Source organism: Ictidomys tridecemlineatus, chromosome X (genome assembly GCF_052094955.1).
Source record: "Ictidomys tridecemlineatus isolate mIctTri1 chromosome X, mIctTri1.hap1, whole genome shotgun sequence".
Classification (NCBI taxonomy): domain Eukaryota; kingdom Metazoa; phylum Chordata; class Mammalia; order Rodentia; family Sciuridae; genus Ictidomys; species Ictidomys tridecemlineatus.
Window position 1 is genome coordinate 118528817 of NC_135493.1, and position 5857 is coordinate 118534673.

The window sequence follows — 5857 nt, forward strand, 5'->3', positions numbered from 1 at the left end:
ATCATAGAAGTGTTCCATTAACAAAGTCATTAAGCTTTAGTGTCTCTATTCTCCTTTCCTAATTCCTCTTAAGCACATTATTTGTTTCAGCTGTATATGTTTAATACGGACATTAAGAAAGAGACCACTATTCATTCAATTGGTTTAGAGTTTGAGTAATGTTTTGCAATAACAAATCTTTTGAATTCTGAAAACTAGCTATGATTAGTTTCAGAGCTCTTGGTCCCACCCAATTTCAGCCTTTGCAGGTTTTCCAAGTTACCAGGGTATCTATTTCCTTTGTAAATTAAAATTCTCTCTCTCTGGTGATTATGAGGGCTGATTGGTTTTGATCCTCATTTCACTAGAGGCCTCAGTCTTTTCTTTGGCTCACCTTCTATCGCCCTTCCTTATTTGTAGATCACTGAGGGAGGCGAGTTTCCTTTGAATGTCATTAACACTTTATAATTAGCCAGGAAGCCAACAAGAATACCAAAAGTCTCTTTCCCATCACGAGTGAACTGTTTTGTTTTCGATTCTGAACTCCAAGCTGGAATTGGCTGGGATGCAATGGCTTCTCCACCAGAGGAGTGATTGATTTCATGGGGATGTCAAATTTGCACAACACTATCAGAAGCTCTTGATCCATCAGGCTCAAGACTGAATGAGCTTTTCTTTCCAGTCGCTGTAGTTAATGCCTTTGTATAGCACACTGTATTCAGCCCACAGCTTCCTCCTCAAACAAACCACACAAGGAGCAAGGACTCTTGGGGGAGGGACACTGCTGCTGAGAAGTAGAATACAGAAAGATCTGTCTTAGGAATCTAACAGACCTGGATTCAAGAGGAATCATTGAATATGCTTTTTTTTTTGTATTTAACATCAGGTTGTAAGGTATAATATACATCTATTATACATAGCAAAATTCACCTTCACACCTGGTCTTTAAATGGCCTTTTCTATAATCTGCAGAGGAAATTACACTGTTTGGAGCCAGGAAACAAGGAGTGTGCTCCCATGCTCCCCACCATTGCCACAATGTCACAGAGGAGACACACCTGCCGAGTCAAAGCAGCTGCAGGAGTCCACAGTCACCAGTTTTTGCAATCTTACAGGAAGAATTTCAAATGAGACTTACAGAGTAACAAGCGGCAAAGCAGGAATTTATTAGAAAGAGCAAGAGTATAAATGTTCAGAACAAGGTGCTAAGTGGAATGTTTCCAAGGAGAATGATGTGACTTTTGTAGAGTTAGGGGCTTTAAGAGGTTTGAGTTTTCTTGTTCTATTGTCTTGTACCCCTTCAAGTAGTTCATTAGCCCTTGATATAACCTTTAGCAACCTTCTTTGTGAGGGTCATGATGTCCTAGTTATAAGGGGTGGTTGGGGTGATTGTGACATAGTTCTGGTGATAAGGAAGGGTCATTGGGGATCTGGTCACAAGAGATAGTAATGGCATGCTCTGAAAACAGTAGTTCCCTTAAGGGATTATGATTAACTCTGACTAGGGGAGATTCTAACATACTAGGCCCCATTTTCCTCATGTTTGCTAGGCACCCTGTGGCCTCAATTTTGTGACTCATGGATTTTTCTTTATGCATATGTCTAATCTTTCCTGTAAGTCACTGCCCCTCATTGTTTTCCCCTCTACCCACCTGTTCAAGGCTGATTGACCTACCTAACAACAATAGCACAGTACTCTGCATCATCTGTAAAATACGGGAGTGGAATTAGGTCCCCTCTGTGTTAAAAGTCTATACTTTCATGTTTTTAAATGACTCTGAAACAAAAATCAAAACAACTTGTCTTCCTGAGTTTTTAGAATCTTATGATTGAAGTTCCCTCTTAAAAGAAGCAAGCTGCTGCAACTGAATTTTTTATTTTCACAAAATTTCTTCTAAGAATTTCTAAGCATGTTGCAATAAACAATTCCCACCCCTTGCTCCTGCACTAATTCTTGCTTGCTGCTCTCTTGCCGATCAACCCCATCCTTCAGTCTGCAAAGGCAGTGGGAACAGGAAATCCAGTTTTCAGAAGGTTCGTCTGCTTTGGAGAGAGGCTAAATCTCACCAGAGTAAAAGTGCTAAAAGCAGACAGAGAAGGTTCCCTTCTTTCAGCTACAGAAACTGTCTCTTTACACTCCTCTTTTAAACCTACCTAAGCTCAAATGCCAAAAACATTTCAATGGAGAGGAAAGTATTCAAGATTCTTTACTCCAATCTTGGAGCAAAGCATTTATGGCTTGGTGAAAGTTTAGTTTGTTCTATCCTTGTTGTCTTTCCTCCCTCAAACCAAATACCCAAGTGCCTGGAGTTAGTGAAGCACATATATCTCCAGGTTGAGGTTTATAGTTGGAACTGGAATGGGACAATGTGACAGGCTTTAATTTCCCAGGAGTGTTCGTCCAGTGTCAAATTCTCTGGCTTGATTCCTACAGTCAGGGGAGGAGACTGTGGTGGTCACCCTCTCATCATTCTCCTACAGGTGGACACAAAAGCTTAATCCCTGTGGGAAGTAGGAGGCGGATTCCCAACCCAGTGACAACCTCACTAACTCCTGGCCATTCATGGCAACCTCATTTTTCTTTCAACTCCTGTTCAGAGTCGATTTCCATGGAGCCTTTATGAGTTTGAGAATATCACACCAAATCTACATCCAGTCCAATTTCTGGGAGTCAGTCAGAATCCGGGCTGCCTGGTTATGATGACTGATATCTGATAGCTCTTTACCCAAGTGATTATTTCCAAATCGTGTGTGGTAACTTATATCATTTATGTTTTTATTGTGTTTTCTGTCTTCTCTCTTAAAATGTAAGAGAATGAGGGCTGGGGTTTATGTCTATTTTCTTTATTGTTATACTCCCAGTGCCTAAAATAGCGCCTGAGACCTTGTATGGGCTTCATCAAAATTTGCTGAAGGATTTAATGGACAAATGAATGAATTGCCTCTAATAGAATCCTCTTCGAGAGGTTTAAAAAAATGTTTGGACCAAGTCCTTAAATGAATCAATATGAATATTTACTGAGTCTATGATGCATTAGACAAAAAATATAGAAATAAAAAGAAAGAAGCAATAGAATAAGTGAGTCAACTGACTAATCTATCCATAGAAGTAATAACTAAGCACCAAAAAACAAACCATGTGGAATATTATTCAGGAATAAAAAGAAATGAAACAACATCATGATTCTGAAAATTTTTATGCTAAGTGAAAGAGGCTATACTAAAAAGAAGATACACTAGATGATTTCATTGATATAAAATTGTACCTACAAAATATAATCCATTATAACAGAAAGTAGATCATTAGTTGCCTGGGTCCTGGGAATAGAGAGGCAGGGATTAGTAAGGGGCATAAGAAAACTTTTAGGGGGCTGGGGATGTGGCTCAAGCGGTAGCATGCTCGCCTGGCATGCGTGTGGCCGGGTTCGATCCTCAGCACCACATACAAACAAAGATGTTGTGTCTGCCGAAAACCAAAAAAAAATAAATAAATATTTTTAAAAATTCTCTCTCTCTCACTCTCTCTTTAAAAAAAAGGAAATAAAACTTTTAGGGATGATGCATATGCTCAGTGACTTAATTGTCATGACAATTTCACAGGTGTGTGTATAAATCAAAACTCATCATATTGCACATTTAAAATATGTGCCTTTTATTACATGTCAATAAAACTGAAAATGCAAAAACAGTATATTTTAGTTCTTTAATCAAGAAGAACTATCCTTTAAGTGCCCAACAATCAGCTGAACTGATTATTTTGATTCTCATTTTCCTTTGCCCTACCTCATCAAGATCTCAACAGAAGTAATCAAGTAAATACCCAATAAACTGGTGTTATGAAGTATATTTATGCTCATCATGATATAATTTAGGTTTTTATTTCAGGAACAAAAATGTACCATAACTATGATCAATAGACCTTTTGTCTTATAACCTACTTTACCAATTTCATTTTCTTCAGAAATACCTTACATTGTTTTATCATATTCAAAAGGCATCTAATATATATATATATATAATTTTTTCTTTATAAATGAATCCTTTTACAATCTTCTCTGATCTCTTTTGAATTTTGATCCTGTATTTCAAAGGCTATGTACCCAACTCCCATCCTCCTCTCTCTGTAAGCTGATCTTAAAATCTGGTAAACAGGTTTTTTCCTTCCAACATCTAAGTCACTGATAAAATGATGAACTCCAGCCCTTGAAAGAAGATAAGGAAGAATTACCAAAGCTGTTTATTAAGAAAGCAACCTCTGTCATTGAAATCCTGAACTTTGCCCGAAGGTGGGGTCTCCTTCAAAAACACTGTCAATTCCTACTGGTTTTCCATCCAATCAACAAACTCAGTGAGTTCAGTGCCAAGGGATATGTCATAAACAGGAATAACTACTTAAAAGTGAGAAGAAACAGGAAATGTTGATCTTTGCTTGACATAAACCCAGATCACTTTTCTGCTTGGCATTCCTTCTGTGTAGGCTTCACCCTTTTTCCAGATGGTGCAGTGGCTTGTGTTTGGGCCATTCCCATGAACATTGTGGTTTACTAGCTCACGTTCACACCCTAGTCAGTCTATAAGCTAGCATGTCAATGAATTGTCTTTCTTTTTTTAAATATGAAAATTATACATTTTCATTCCCCACTCTCATTCTTACTTTTAACACATTATATATGAAATCATCTTTCCCCAGTGAGCCTGGTGAAGGTATGACTGTAACATACGGTGGATATGCTGAAGTCCCAGGTACTAGGTTTGAGTCCTGGCCTTGAAGACATTAGGATTACTGATGGTTCTCAGAGCCTCAGCTTCTTTATCTATAAAATGGGGCACATAATACCAACTTACATTTATTAAAACACAGGATTTTTTAAAATACCTTTATTTTTGATGTGGTGCTGAGGATAGAACCCAGTGCCTTCCACATGCAAGGCGAGTGCTCTGCCACTGAGCTACAACCTCAGCCCCGTAACATAGGATTTTATTGATACCAACCTAGGCACATTAGGTAACTACTCTACCCATCCCTGGATTCTTAACTACATTGGTAGTTTTGCTTGTGTTTTTGGATTTGGCTTTGTTTGGAGCTTGGAGTTTTGTTCCTTCCTTGTTTCCAATTGGATATGTCATTAAGCCTATGAGGTCTTGGTTGTAGAGAGGTCTAAATTTCCAATGCTGTACTAGTGATAATAACCTGTGATGCTGTTGATCTAATTATACAAAAGACATCTGGGGCATGTCAGGCATTTCATTAATTGTGTTTTATCTAAGACCATAGGGAAGTCTGGTGGTTTCCTTGGAAATACCCAAGCTTAGAGATATAGGTCATGGATTTTTTGCAGCTTTCTTACAGGGAAAAAGCCTGTGTCCTAGTGATTGAAAGTCTTATATTCAAGTCAGTTCTTGCATCCTTCTAATCACTTACTAAAAATCTAACTGGTACTGTATGGCCTTGAACACTGCAGCCCAGACTGAATAGACTTTGCAGATAAGATGGCTTTCTATGTTTATTCCTATATCAGAATCTCTCCCTCTCTCTCTCCACCCCTTCTCTCTTTTTTGTAGACTGGTCTACAATCATGATTTGCAGAGGATGGCAGGGCTGACCCATAATCTGCTGTATTATGATCTATGCATCTTTTCATTGTTAAAAAGAAGATCCTAAAATAAGCCAAGACAAGAGGGTAGAGCAACTATTGCATGCCAACACAGGCTGTCTTCTAAATGTGGACAGTCAATGATCAAGAGAAGCTACCTTTTTTCATGGTTATCAATCAAACCATCATAAATGACCATCTATACTCAATTTCAGAAAGTCTTCTGCAATGGAAGGAAGTCTATCAGACCACTTTACATTTGCAAACACTCACCACTGGACACA